Source organism: Struthio camelus, chromosome 3 (assembly GCF_040807025.1).
Source record: "Struthio camelus isolate bStrCam1 chromosome 3, bStrCam1.hap1, whole genome shotgun sequence".
NCBI classification, from domain to species: Eukaryota; Metazoa; Chordata; class Aves; order Struthioniformes; family Struthionidae; genus Struthio; species Struthio camelus.
In genome coordinates, this window is record NC_090944.1 from 64,335,227 (window position 1) to 64,351,682 (window position 16,456).

Sequence of the window (16,456 nt, forward strand, 5' to 3'; positions counted from 1 at the left end):
ATTTTCTTTTCCATTTTAGACAGCTTTATTGAACATGCTACATTAATGGATGGACTCGGTGTTAGTATCTTAAAATAGTAGCTGCATATTGTACAGTATATGTAACATGTACATATGTATATCTATATATGCATATGTTATATATGTAACTAGCAACATATGAGTCAGAAGGCTACAAGACCTTTGGCAGCCAAGGAAATGCAGTTACTCAAGGAGCGAGGACACATGATATGGAGCCTGGGTCAGTGTGTGGCTTTTCCACAGAGATTAAACCAAACAGTAAATTTGAAACAATACTTTAATTATCTCTTATGATTAATATGTAACTAGTTTATGGGGCTGTTTCCTTTCAATATCATTGACTACATCTATGCAAAGTAAATTAAACCCAGGGGAGGAAATATTGATTAGGATTGCCATTTTTTAGACTAATATCACTGTTAAATTTAAGCCAAATATTTTAGATTATTCAGTTTCTGTTAGGGAATTTAAACAGTGAAGCAAAAAAGAAGCAGGTAATGCATTACTTTAGTTATGCTTCAGTTATATTAAAAAGTATTCTTCTGCTTACTAGCACCCTACTTATCTTAATATTAAATATTAAAATTTAAAACACAGAAAGACAAATGCCCCACTATTTTGATTCATGGCCTGCTATAAAAAAACTTTAATAATAATAATAATAATAATAATAATAATAAAACTATCAACAGTGAAATGGAGTTTGGACCGATATCAAGCAGTTACATTAATTCCTGAGAAACAAACTAACTCTGTTTTCAAGGTCATTGAGCTTGTCCTCTAGAGCCTGTCAGCTGAGCCACATGATTGCAGGGGGAACAAGTCCTTTTTTTCTCTGTGAGGTCACAACATTATAAGGTGTTGCCTGATGTTCTCTGAAAGCTGAATTTCCCTCAGTGCCTTATTGGAGCACTTTTGGTAGAAACCTGAGATGCCAGAAATCTCCGTAGAGGAGTGCTGTGATAGCACCTTTATTCTCCTGTCCTGGCAGTTGGGACAGTCCTAGGAAGCTCCAGAGTAACTTTCCTTTCAGAAAGGATTGTAGTCAATACAATCAGGGATATTCATATTCAGTGCACCCCTGTTGTTTATGCTACCATAGAGCAATAAGACATAAAAGCACTCTGGTTCATCAGCGTCAAGGAGGGAGAATACACCTCATTTCTACAGCTTTTTGAGTTCAGAGCAGCAGAGCTGTTTTCTTTTATCTTCTCTCTTTAATACTTTAATACATTTAGAGTAAACTTAAGACAAAAATCACTTTGAAATGAAAAATCAAATGGATTTGACTTTTCTAAAGTTGAGGATAAGTAGTTTTGGTTATCCCAAAATTAGTTTATGTGTAAATGAATTATTCTTTCAAAATATTCTAGCAAGCTGCTCCTTGCCAAGGATATGGAAAGCAGAGTAGGATGCAGGCCAGTTTTTCCTAAAAGACAAGGTAGCAGGCATGGCCCAACTGACTGAGATACTTTATTTCTCTCCTGACTAAGATGTTTTCTCTCTGAAGATGTATTTCTCTAATGACTGTTATATTTCTCTCCTTTGTTCCATTTCCTCTGCTTTTAAGTGGAAAAAAAGTGAACAAAGATGTCACTCATCTAGTAACAGGCCAAAGATTTTGGTCCAGCTTGCAGTTAAAAGACCATTCAGAGGGTAATAAAACCTCTAGTCTAGAAGCGTGGGCCTTCTCCTCAGGGGTGGAGGCCCAGGATCCAACTGGCCATGACTTTTTGCTGTTGTATAGTGAAACCTTTGCTAGATAAAGATTGGGAACTCAGATCTTTGCATTCCCAGTACCCCTTACTCATTGGGGTGTCACTGAGTATTTGTCTGAGGGAGCCCTTCTAGCCTGATGGTTAGGTACCCCCCTCAGAGAGGGAGGTATTGCCTGTGGTATCTACTATATTAGGCACGCTCTGGAAATCCCTATCTGTAAGAAAGTCAGGCTGGGCATCATCTCAATTAAATATTGATGGCAAGTAGGTGTGAAACGGATGCTAAACCTCTCAGCATTACTAATACTGAACCATGTCTTAAAAGAGAATATTAGGTTCAAAGGGATTTTGACTTTTAAAAGATATATGGTACAACTTTTAGACTTCTCCAGAGGAATTGACTGTAGGGAATTTGAGGGTCTTAGTTTTGCAAATAAGCTCTTAAAGTGACAGCTAGCTATCCACATCGAAATAATTCTCTTGGTGACCTTATGCTTAGTCTCACTAAATCACTTCTGCAAATAGTACTTAGTCATTTCTTAACTCTTACAGTACTTGTCACAACACATAATTTCCTTTAAAATTATGCTTTAGTCACCTTGGAACTGGAACAGAATTTATAGTATTAAGCAGTAGTTAGATTAACAGACAAGAAGAAAGAGACAGTTTTTGGAAGCAAGGATTAAAGGCCAGGTGATCCCTAATTTTAAGGGAATGCCCTCATCACTAGGAGATATCATGGAAGTGCTTGCATTCTCTCTGACCCAACAAGCCTTTAATTATTCTGTGCAAACGTCAGCATGAGAAAGAACGAGAACTTACTTGCTGCCCTTCCTCAGCATACAGTACTGAGAGCACTTCCAGAAAATATGTGGTTGAATCTCTTTGGACAGAAGAGAAAATAAGAGTCCAAGTCTCCTAAATGTGCTGACTGACTGGATCTAGAATGGCACACCAGGGAAAGGATTATTTCTGCTTTGCCCTAATTTCATAAGAGTCCTCTTCTAGTCACTGTCTTGAAACCACAGGTCTAAGCAAGTATGGAAGTGTTTATCTTCTCCCTGAACACTGACTTATTGAACACAGAGAAAGGTATTACTACCTCCAGCGGTGTTTTGGGGCAAGGATGGTAACCAGAGGTGCCAAACTGTAGAAGAGCTAAGTGAGATTTGAGGCTCTTCTCAGTATTTCCTATTAGCTACTGTAGGCACTTCTTAGCTCAGACAGCTGGTCTCGGGGAATCCCATTTCTGGGAACATAAATTGTCTTCAGTTTATACAGGAGGCTGAGCTCCCAAATTAAGCTCTAGGGAGGCTAAGAATGACGTCCTACAGCATCCGGTTTTGGAAAACCTGACCTTGCTGAATTTCATCCTATGTAACAAAGGGCAAAATTCTTAAAGATAAATAGGTTTTCATGTCCTAGTTAATTCCATTTAAGTTACTTAAATGCCTTTAAAAGCTAAGTCTCAAACTTGTTGATCCTAGAACTTCAGCTCTCAACTTATTTGGTGATTTTTGAGAGTTGAATCGAGGTGGCTGTTGTTACCCTTACTCTGGGACTTGTTTTAAATATTTTTTTTCTTTTCAGATCTTAAAAGATCTGAGCTCACCTTACAAGGTTTAACGGCTTATGTTATAAAAGTAAACATACATTTGCAAAGCAAGTACAGCCAGAACAGGTGACACTCATAAAAATTCCTTTCAGATAAGGCAAAGAACCCCAAACAACGAATCTACTGGAGTCATTCTGGAGAGTGACTTCAGTCGTCAGCGTTAAAGACTGAAAAAAAAGACTGTTACACAACTAAAACCACTGGGAATGTTTTCTGCTAAAAATACCATTCTTAAATCCTCGTAGAATAACATATCACCCCACACACTTCCTACAGCAGATTTTGCACTGTCATTTAAGGAGAGCTCACACACACGATAATACTGCATTACTAACCAGAACATAGAAAGCAAGACTTTGCTTTAGATCATATTGGCTCACTGACAAGAAATTATCTTTGAAAACATACCACAAGAACAGATTAATGTATTAATCTCTTTAATTTGGTATTAAAACTCTTTGCAGTCATCCAGCCCTTCCAGACGTGGGTGGTAGAACAACTGTCATTGTCTTCACTAATTGGAAGATGAATTAACTTATGTCAGCAGCTAACTAAAAGGCAGCAAGGATTGACTAGGGTCAACCGAGTATAAAAAGAAAAAAAAGGCATTTGAGGAATTACCTATGTGAATTTCATAGCTTTATCGTAGCAGATCTTTTGCCACTCAATTCCTGTAATTTTTCAGGTATTCCCACAGTGACTTGTTTTCATTAAATGAATATTTTCACACTGCAAGCCAGAAGTTGCATGATTTTACAGAAAGTCAATACCTTTTTATTTAAAAGTTAGCATTTTCCTAGAGATATGTTTAAATATATGCATTTTAAAATAGTTCTTCCTTTAGCAGTGTTTTCTGTTAGATGGACCATTTTAAAGTCTGAAAAAAAAAGTAAAAAATTGTATGTTATAAGTTACTCTCAGGACTTCCCATGCTTCTACAGCAAGGCTTTTATAACAACTTTATAATCCAGATAGGCAGAGAAAAACAGAAATTCATGAGATTGAGGCTGCTGCATGTAGCATTTTTCCATCTGTTTTGTTCTTATTTTTAACTCAGTATGGTTTTCTTCTTTTCACACTCCAGTTTGTTTACACAGATTTCCATCACTCACTGGGAAAGTCCTGTTTTAACTTTGTTGCTAGTAATAAGAAAACTCATATTTGTGAGGTAGCGTAGGAAATCGAAATATAAACTTAAAAATTTTGTTGATTTAAAGGAAACTAGAGCTGTGATTTCATAACCAATGGCAACGCTGGCCATTGTGTGGCCAGCTTTGATTTCATAACCAATGGCTAATAACGACTTTAATGTCCAAATTCTTCATCAAGTACATTAAAATTCTTCAATTCAAGTACATTGAAATGAGGATATTACCTTCTCTAAAGACTATAAAAAAACTGTTCTTGTTTATAGGGATGCAAAATAATTTGATTTATATTTGTCCAAGAAGTTGGCTAAACTGAATTATCTGTATGTGTGCACCAGATTCTTGAGATAATGTTTTGTTTTAAAAAGTAATTTAATTATTTCCAAATGCAAGCATTCAAAAATCATGAGCTACACATAACAAAGTCATAATGAGGATGAAGATGGTGAGTAGTGTTTCCATTGACACTTAAGTCATTAGGGTCTGTGAATATATCTTTGGTTAATGGAAGGCAATTCCTAACTACATCATTCCAAGAACTGAGGCTTTAAGACAAATCTCTACAGTTAGTAGAGATTTCATCTCTACTATTTCTCCTATGTCATTAGTGAGAAATAATAGGAAACAGAAAACTGAATTCTATTCCAAGTTACATCAAAGTGATTCAGGATTTGATTCTGCAGGGGAATTTTACCCTCATTAGACCGCTCAGTACTTTTCAGGATTGAGCATGAGAGACCTTCTCCAGATTAACTGTGAGTCTATCACATTTAGGAATGTACCGACATCCCTTCAAATTCAAAATACAATGCATTCTGTTTAACTATCAAGGTCTTTGAAAAGAGCATTTTAATGTACTTCACTGTAGCATAAGCACTATGTTATCAAGATATAAATATTAATGGCAGAATGGAAGAAAAACTGTAAATGGAAATAGCTTGTCTGCAAGAAATACTAACTTTCTATATTTTTCTAAGCAGCAATTACAGCAGCAGCGAGAATGAGGACAAAAATTACAGAATTATTTTGTCATGAGTACTACTTTCTGTTGTAATCTAGCACCCTTGACACATCATCGGTATATATATATGAAGCAGTTCCTTATCCTTCCTATCATCTATTGTTCCATAGATCGTGCATTTTGATCACAACGTTCAATGTTCACTGATGGACTGATTTAAATCTAAAATACAAGCAAGATTTTACTGTATTTAAGAGCAGTCGTCAATGAGATGCCTCGTTCAAATGCCAATTTAAGACTACCTCATTTGTATTTAAATGTTCCTAGACTACATTGGCACTATTATGGTTTCTTTTGCATACAAAAAAACGAAACACAAAACAAAAAACTTCATCTAATCAAAAGTGAAACTTGTTAGTAGGAATTATTATACAGCCCTTATTTTGATACCTACATGACTCATCCACTGTCAACGCTAAAGGCAAAACAAATTCCTTCCCCACCAATACTGACAGGAAGTGCTCAGAGTATTAAAAAAGAAATGGACTTATTAATAACATACAGTTCTGGCCCTGATAGAACTCTTTTAAATACAGCAGTCTATGAAAGGAGGAGAATGAATTTTTTTTCTTTGTGACACTTTCCAGGAGAGGTGGACGATTATTGACCTTGATCTTTTTTCATAGTTGCCAACATGACGCTAGGTATTTCTGAGCCAGACAATGGTTGTTATGTCACCTATCTTTCCTCTTTTCAACAGCGGAAAATCTCAACTATAATATGATAACAAAAATAGCACCACTAGAATGCTCATCTTGGTCCTGCTCACCTCTGGACAATGACAAAGGCTAAGAACCAGTGAACTTTTCTATGGCACTTTTGCACAGGATATCCTAAACTCTGGCCCCATGAGGTTGTCATGGGGGCCCCTAGTGCTCTAGTGCTTCTCTAGGCTCAGAGTCACTCTTCTATATTTTCTGGAATAGTAACCACAGATTAAACGGAAAATACAAATTAAAGAGAAGTTCAAAATTAAAGCCGAGGGGATCTATTTAAATAAGTACTCATTAAAAAAAAAAAATTTGATTCTGTGAGATAAGTAAAAAGAAAAAACGAAAACATCTCAGTTTCACATTCACTAATTGTAAAATTATGTTTCAGAGGAATCAGTGCAGGGGCGTGGTTTCTGGCTATCTTTCTGATATCCACTTTTGCACATAAAAACACAGCTTCCTCTATGCCCACATTACAAATAATATCCTTATTTGAAGACTAACTTATGCCATGGAAATTTTAAAAGTAATTATTTGAATAACCTTTCTAGGATTACATTAACAGAGGATTTGAGGAAGTTATTGCTATTTCAGTAGCTCCTAATGTGCCTGTTGTGGGGAATATAAAATGCTAAAGAAAAAATCTTTCTTAAATACACACATAGGTCAATTTTAGGGTCAGAGCTGTTTCATCCCATCAGCCCAACACAAACTGTTTTGAAGAAGGAACATCATCCCCAGAGTTTCTCATCATGAATTTCACTCCCACAAGAGTTTTCCTGTTCTCACCAGGTCTAGCCTTTATTCAGTTTGTTTTATTTATGTTCTTTCCAGTTTGTAAACAGTGCATGTCCAAGTGCCTTGTTTTTAATGAAGTGTGGCAGTAGCATTTGACTAGAATTTAGATAAATGAGCAGATAAATTCATGCTTGCTTTCTCCAAGTTTGCGTGCATATATATGAAAATATTAAAAATGTAGCTAGACAAAGATACCAAGCCGGTCTTTTTTACCATGTCTTATGACTTTGCCCCCTCAGATCAAAAAATATTATGTGATCAATATAATTAATTATGGGATTCCACTTACGGTTGGAATAAAAGTATTATGGGATAATCTACTGTGGAATATTGTGGAGAATAAGATGAGGGTTGCATGGAAAAGCCAGGAAAAACTGTGCCTGTAAAAAAGTAAGGATTTCTTTGTCCTGGACAAAAGAATTGGAATGGTCTTTTTCATAGATATCATCATATATTATTACTGATAATACTTCAATAGTTCGAGATTTTGAAGATAAGGCTATAGCATACTAGGCACTACACATAATAAGAAGCAATTCTTTCCCCAAAAGATTTACAAGGTAACTGAACTCAAGGAACTATTTAATTTTATTTTACAGATAGGGCAGGTGACTTTCCCAAGGGCAAATCAGACAAGCTGAAAGCAAGCAATAAAACCTGTCTGTTCTAGCACCCTTTGCTGAGTACCATCATCATAACCCATCGTTTTTTTCTCAAGCAACAAAAATATCTCTATCAAAGCACTGTCAGCAAGTGTATGGATAGATAAAAGGGTTGGTGAATCATTGCTCATATGCAAATCCATTGTAATTTTGTGCACTTTCAAGACTTGAGTTAAAACAGTTTACAAATCACTGCAATAATTCAAGAGCTGAGGTGCAATCAAATCGCTGCAAGTGCTTTTTTGTTATGAGGTAGATGCTGAAATGGAAATAGAAAAAAACTTTAAATTACAGTATCAGTTCTGAAAGTTGTTAACTGAAGCATACATAAGCTCAAACTGCATTGGGATGCACTGTTAAATCCTAAACAAAGGTTCTGTTCACTCATTTTGTTGATAAGAGACACAGTAAAGACCTCTCTTATGTTTTCAAAACATTTCCCAGGTTGAACAGGTGGTGTTGAAGGTGTTCTAGGTAAAGGAAAGGACTAGTTGAGGCTGGCTGTGACTGAGGAGATATTAAACCTCCCGGCTGGTGTGTTGAACAATGAAGAAAATAAGCAAGATTACCTGCCTGTCATCAGTGAGGTGGCTAATGGCCTGTCTACCAGGAACCTGACCATTACTGAACAGACAGTGTCCCTTTATCAAGCCACCCATACTAACTCAGACAGTTCAGTCTTCTGCCACAGGTGAGGCTTCATGCAGAAGGAACTACAAGCTGCTCTCCCCCTAAGGTATGACCGGCCTGCTGTCAACCTCCCCCTCCCCAGTGTCCCAAGGATCTTGTATTTACCCTCTATTTATGTTTAGAAGCTCTGAAAGCAATGTGCATTTGAAAATAAGAGATCTCTGACAAAAAGCAAAGTCTCTTTTTTGATATAGATATCAGACTCCATTTTCTTCCTGAACAGATTCCAGAATCTGTTCCTAGTGAGAACCTGTGATTTCACTTAGAACACAATACTTCTGTGACTGTGTACATGACCTGAACTTTTATCTATTATTTACTTAGCAAATAAGGGCCTCATCAAGGGCCCATTGAGGTCAGTGGGACGAATAATATTGCCTTTGGATCAGGCACTGAACTGCTCTGACATTATCTGTCTGTCGCTGAATACAACATATATAATAATCACTTTTTAAAATATCATCCAAAGTTATCATACAGAAAGATACGATAATTTTCTCTCTTCTGTCCCAGAATTTAGCAATAACTGGCTACTGTATATCCACTTCTGGCAAGCACCATTGTGTTAGTGACAGTCAGTGACAAACGATAGTAAACAGTTGGTCTGTAACCTAAGAAAAGTCTTGATGGAGTTATTACAACTCAGAGACTAGCTACTACATGAATCTCCTTCCTTCCAGCAAACTGAAGTTCAAAGCTCAAGCCCTGCACCGGAATGCTGAGCATATGCTACCAATGGGAATATGCAAAAAGGCAAGCAAGACACACTGGTGCTTGTTGTTAGATTAATTTAAGGCCTGACCAACTTCAAAGAGAAGGCACAGCCCGTCCCTGAATTCAATAGGCTTTGGGTAGACTTTAGTTAACCAATTTAAAGAAAAAATATTTTTTCGTGTTACAAATGTATTGTTTAACAGAATTATCCAAAGCAAAAGGACACTAAACTTAAATGTAGCCAGTCACACCACTTAGCAGGTTCCTGATCCAGAATGTTTCTGTTTGTGCCTAGGAGGAATAACATCAGCAATATTCTGGATAAGATAGAAAGTCAAGTCCTAGGATAAAAGAAGTTAGTTACATATTGCAGAACAGTAACATGTTGCACAGTATCTGTGTGATGTCATTTGTTCAAAGAAGGCAGCATAAGTCTTATAAGCATCTTTTGCCAAATGCACATCACCAATTACAAGGTCTACAGTTGCACAGGAGTTAAGCAGATCTGACAGTTTATTGCTGCAAAAGGGAGGAAGTCTTGCTTCCCTCCATTCTCACACACAGGCTCCCTCCTCTATCCTACTCAGGCCTCCTTCCCTTTCCCTCCATTCTAGTTGCATTGTCCCACCCTCTCTTTGGCGCTCGTCACACTCACTGACTGATTTAACTCATTGAAATGTCAGAAAACTGTCCAGTGATTTTCTTGGGTTTGCTTTCTGTAATTTTAGCAAGTTAAACAAGCTCACAGACGTGTCTGACACAGGCTGAAGCTGGCACCAGGTTAACAGCAGGAGCAAGTGGCTAGGAGCTGAGAGAACAGAGAGACATAGAAAGGGAAAACAGCCTCTGTTTTCAGCAGTGGTGAGTTCGTCTATCAAACACAGTGCTCTCCGGGAACTGTACCCAATTGGTGGTAGAGCCCTTAGGACCTGGCTTTACATAAAGAGAAGAACAGCCACCTCATTTCAGTGGTTTGCTTCTGTAAACACCTGTTTAGCAGTTATTTGCAGATAGGCTAAATATACAAGAACAAGTGTTGATAACAGAGCTGTTTGGAGTATCTGCAAAAACTCTCAAAAACACTTTTTCAAGGGTGAACATATCCTCCACCTCAGCTCTATTCTTGGATCATTCTCAGGGAAACTGAAGATGTTTGTATAGCTGCCCAGTGAAAAACTCAGCTGCCTCCTCACTTTTCTTTCCACAGATGCTCTCCACCAAAGCACAGTGCAAATATATGAATAGTGAAGTGGCTGTTCAGTTTTCAAGCTCGTAGGAGCATGTACTTGTGCTATGAACACAAACATTTTCTCATAATTTTGCAAAGGAAAAATAATACTTTCCCCTGAGAAAGAAAAAAAAAAAAGAAAAAAGAAATCAAGATAAGTAAACCTGAAATAACTATCTTATCAGAAAATCTTTGGAGAGGTAATTATAAGCAGTTTTTACTTCTACACAGCTACATAAGATTAGACTATTAGTTCTCCATCTGCAGTTTACCTTGATTACTTGCAGACTGTAGAACCTCCCTACGCTTGTAGAGGATGGAGAAATCTGAACTGTGAAGGGGTAACTGCAATACAAATACATAATAACAGGTTATTTATTTTGCAGTTTGTTCCGTGAATGGGGAGAAAAACAGAAGTTCCCACTTCTATACTAAACGAAATGGTTCTTCATTTAAAGATAGTAAGAAGAGGAAATAAGTAAACTACCCAAGTACAAAAAGAGGTAGACAGACATATCTGGCTCTGTCAGCTAGAGATAGAGCAGGAAATATATTATTAAATATCACCATCTACTGGATGCCAACATTTATTCCTCGCAAAGGGATCCGTAAGCTTCCATGGTGAACTAACCTGTTACACAAGCCTCTGCTTCTGCAGATCTGATACTGCTCACATAATTGCTAGCAGGCTAAGGTTTATGGACCTTTTCAGCACCAGGTTGGAAAAAAAAAAGTGAGGGTAGGGGCAGTAGTAGTGAGGCATGGGGCGGTAGCACTTTTCTGTTAATCAGTTTGCCTACTTGTGGTACATATGTGTAGACCCACAAGCGCACAACATGGACTTTCCCCACTGTCCTCTTGGGTGGCACATACTAACTGCCATTACATGATTATGAATGCTATCTGCTTCCTTTTTTGGCTACACATTTGCATATGTGTGTGATACTACAGCAACTCTATTAGCAGCAGGGCTTGTAGAGCTTGCTGATGGCACAGGGCACCAGAGGTTGCACTTCCATCTTGCAGCTGCTGGGCTGGCCCTGCTGGGCCGAGAAGGATGCTGCTTCCCTTCCCAAGAGAGGTCAGAAGTCCCTGGCCCCCTCAGTGAAGGTCATCCCTATCCTTGCTAGATGCCCACACTTTGCATATCTCCTCACCTCCTTTTTTCTTCAGGCTTCAGAGGAGCCAGAGCAGAGACAAACATTGTGAAGTGGCAAGGGATGATACGAGTGTCCAGCTCTGTGGTAATTATGGAGACATGCTAAAATGTTGGTGACCTTCCTTTTCCCTTCCTTCTCCTTTCTGTAAGGTTTCATTTAGCTGCATTCACACAGCCAGTGACTCAAGCCACCACAAATAAATAAATTCTTTAGAGAGATTATTTAGAAAAAGTTGCTGAGGTATAAGCATATTGGAAAAGGTTCAAGAAAAAGCTATAACAACTATGCAAAGGTGAGGAAAATTTCCTCATAGGAAGTGATAATCTAAAGCCATCACTACAGTTACTTTATTACGAAGGGAATGATTGAATAATGAATGGAAACAATATATCTAAGTTGGATGGAGGATGCTTTAATGCTTTATCTGCCCTTTAATTCATAGGCAGATATTACTCTAAAGGAATTAGTGTGATTGAAAAAGTAATTTCTGGCTATATCTATTCAAAAGGCATTTACAGTGAGAATGCTAAATGTGCATTGGTTCTTAGCTTAGCACTCTAACTTATGTGAGGAAAATACTCTCAGAACGTAAATACTGAGCTGTGGCATGGAAAAAAAAAGGGAAACCTATCCGGGTTGAAGTGTGAGTAGTTAAAGCTGTTCCTTGTAATGTGTCTTAGGAAACCAGAAAGGAATGGAGCTTGGGAAAGAGCTAGACTCATGCTGTATTTAGGCAGAGAGAATGATAAAGACTAGTATTTTTAATGAGAAACTACTTTATTTCATTGTGATCTTCATGAAGTTGCAACTCTACCAAAATACTAGTAATTGTGCCCGTATCAACAACTGCTGCTTTCTTCTTGGCATGTCTTAAAGCAGCAGAGAGTGAGTTGAAGAGGTACTTAATTTGCTCTGACCACCAGGAGCCTGTGACTTTTTTTATTCAGTTCCAGAATATATCCTCTTCCAGACAGATTATGCTGTGCTGGTGGCTTTTCCCCAACCATATTTCTATGTGACAGCTGAAAAATGACTACAGGTGGCTATTGTAGAACTGGTAGCAGTGGCTGCTGGCACAGATCAACTGCTTAGTTAATACAGCAGCTTTACTATGTATTGCTGTTTTTTTCTTTTCATGGCTTGGTTTCATTCCCAGCATGCTGCACCATATCAGAAGTCCCTCCTTTCTTCCTTCTTTCCTCACTCTCTTCTGCTATCTTCCTTCTTTTTGTTTCTTTTTTCCTTTATTTCCTTTTTTGAGTAGGATGATATGGCATCATGAAAAAAAGTCCTGGGTATGAAGACAGCTTTCCCTAATTTGCTTTTCTAATACCCTGAATGCCATGTGGCCAGTTTCAGCTTCCTCAAGTCTAACCCCAAGTTCATTTTAATCAATAGAATATTGCCAAAGTAGGATTCAAAGCAGAATAATGAGACTCTATCTCCTGCTCCCACTGATGAATGCTGAAGATGTCTTCACTTTGCAAATTACAAGCTAAACAGCAACAACAAAAACCAAACGTAGCCCAGTGGAAAGATCAATTCTTCCTTAAGCACTCACTCTCCTTGATCAACTGCACCTAAATAACTGGCTAGAACTTCTAGAAGTGTAAAAAATCAAACACCTATTGAAAGCAATGAGTCGCATCAATTTATGTCACTGAGGATCTGATCTTTTCCTTTAAATATGTAATTAACATAACACTCACTGGTATGTACATCGAAAGATCTGTAAGTGTATTTGGAGAGAAATAGGTGTTAGATTATACCAAATAATCGAGACATCAACACCATATCACAGTCTCTGTGTAGCTGATTTGTTTGGGGAGGATATGAGGTGATACAGTTTCCAACACTTATGTCAACACCGTGAAGTTACACAGGAACAGATCAATAATAAATCCTATTTCTATTGCTTCCTTTATCTTCAAGATATTTTTCAGTTCAGCATACAGAACCCGTCATGCTATTGGCAAGTCACACTGGTATAAAAAAAACAGAAAACTTTTTGTTTTGATGTGCAGTGTGGGCAAACAACAAAAGGAATGTTATAGCAAGACGAAATGTTGCAATACCTGATTGCAGATATAAAAGATACTTCACATGTAAATTATGGACAATTATTCTACTGTGCAGCAGAGCACATGTATCTGAGTTTTTTATTCAGGTTGTATAAAAGAATCTGATGAATGTTGCTGTGATTATATCATTATAAAACTCATCTAAACTAAGCAAGATTTCCTAGGCTCCCAATTACAAGTGATGTAAAAAGAAAAAAAATATTTTCCCAAAGGCTAAACCAGATTATTCATCTGCATTTCAAACATTTACTGACATAGCTGAGAAGAGCTATGTTTTAAGTTTTCCAGGTAGCTGGGAACACAAAGATCTCACACCCTGTATTACTCAGGATAATAGTTTCTGCAAAACAATGTCTGAGACATAGGGATTTGCTATTGAACATTCACTATTTGAACATTTCCTGACACTAGTACCAAAAACTAGGATGCTCCTAGGCCAGGGAGGCTTAGGGTGCTGAAGGTGCTCAGATGTTGAACTAGGATATTAATTTCTCTTTCTCATCTCTAACTCTTGACCAATCTGATAGCCTTCTCTGACAGAATGACTGGCTGGGTAGATGAGGGCAAAGCAGTGGATGTTGTCTACCTAGACTTCAGCAAGGCTTTTGACACTGTCTCCCATCACATCCTCATAGGTAAACTCAGGAAGTGTGGGCTAGATGAGTGGATGGTGAGGTGGAATGAGGACTGGCTGAATGGCAGAGGTCAGAGGGTTGTGGTGAGTGGCACAGAGTCTACTTGGAGGCCTGTAGCTAGCGATGTCCCCCAGGGGTCAGCACTGGGTCCAGTCTTGTTCAATATATTCATCCATGACCTGGAGGAAGGGACAGAGTGCACCCTCAGCAAGTTTGCTGATGATACTAAACTGGGAGGAGTGGCTGACACACCAGAAGGCTGTGCTGTCATTCAGAGGGACCTGGAGAGGCTGGAGAGGTGGGCGGAGAGGAACCTCCTGAAGTTCAACAAAGGCAAGTGCAGGGTCTTGCACCTGGGGTGCAATAACCCCAGGCACCAGGACAGGCTGGGGGTTGACCTGCTGCAAAGCAGCTCTTTGGAGAAAGACCTGGGAGTCCTGGTGGACAACAGGTTGACCATGAGCCAGCAGTGCACTCTTGTGGCCAAGAAGGCCAAGGGAACCCCTTATCCTGGGGTGCATTAGGCAAAGCGTGGCCAGCGGGTCGAGGGAGGTGATCCTGCCCCTCTACTCAGCCCTGGTGAGGCCTCACCTGGAGTACTGTGTCCAGTTCTGGGCTCCCCAGTACAAGAGAGACATGGCACTCCTGGAGGGAGTCCAGCGGAGGGCTACCAAGATGATGAGGGGACTGGAGCATCTCTCCTCTGAAGAAAGGCTGAGAGAGCTGGGCCTGTTGAGCCTGGAGAAGAGAAGACTGACAGGCGATCTCATCAACGTATACAAATATCTAAAGGTAAGGTGTCCAGAGAATGGGTCCAGACTCTTCTCCATGCAGAAGGACAAGCAACAGGACAAGAGGCAATGGGCAGAAACTGAAACACAGGAAGTTCCATCTGAACCTGAGAAAAAACTTCTTTGCTGTGAGGGTGCCTGAGCCCTGGAACAGGCTGCCCAGAGAGGTAGTGGAGTCTCCTTCCCTGGAGATATTCAAAACCCATCTGGATGTGATCCTGGGAAATATGCTCCAGAGGACCCTGCTTGAGGAGGGGGTTGGACTAGATGATCTCCAGAGGTCCCTTCCAACCTCAGCCATTCTTTTTAAATATCTACATTTATGCAAAATATGAACTAACATGGTCTAAAACTACTGCTTCTTTGGCTTCTAAGTCACCTATAGAACATCTACCCATAATCAGCTAAATGCAATAGGATATTCCCTTCCCATCTGCTGCATTATTTGCTGAATGTTGCTATGCTCAGATTTGTCCACAGCGCAGGGAGAGATGCAGTCCATGCTGCAGAAGTCCAGGAGTCTGTCCTTTTAACCACATAGAGGCTATAGGTGGACAATAGCTTAAAACATGAGTTAGATTCTGAAGATTTGTTTTTAGCATGAAATTCATTTTGAAAATTTTGGTTTAAAAGTTCAGAAATGTGTTTGCTCTAAATGACTCAGAGCACTTTTCTAGACACAATATGAGCCTTGGAAGAGAGTACTAGGGTAAGAATGGTAAGAGATAATGAAAGCTGCATGTTTTCTTTATGAGAAATACAGTACATTTCCATCAGGTCGGATGTTTATGAGATTACAACAAACAAAAGACAACTAGTAGTTAAGTTCTGGAGGTAAAAAGTATAGCACACAGTGTGCTAGTCGTTTTGTAAGAGTCTTCTTCAGTTGTCTTAAATCAACGTTTCCCAGCAGGCAGGAGCAACCACTTCTCACGTTTAAGGTCCAGTAAAGGGAAAGTGGAGCTGCAATGCTTTGCTTATGTTGGAATAAGTGCTTCAGAATGCATTAGCAAGAGAAGTGTGCTGCAGGGAAGAGAGGTAAATAAACAAAAATGATTACAAAGATGTCACAGGAGGCAGTGTTGAAGCACAGAATCTCTGGCTCAACAGACTCTGGTAAATGGACTTGAAAATTTAAGCCGTGTGGTACACACAGAGTGCTAGGAACTGGATGGAAGCAGGAATGGTTTGAGAAAAGGCAACGAGGGCTGGGATAAGTAAGATAAACATGAAGGCCAAAGTAAAGGCAATTGTTTTTTTAGGAAGTTTACAAAACCTTGGCAGCCTCCCATGAATGGGAAAAAGCAAAGAAAATTACTTGGAGACTGCAAGCTTGTGGGCAACTACCTGAGCTTCTTGGCTTGGGTTGGCAGTCCATGTTGGCAGTTCCATGATGCCACTAAAACACCACAGGTGTACCATGCAGGTACCAGAAATGGGAAATTTACTCTGAGAAATCCC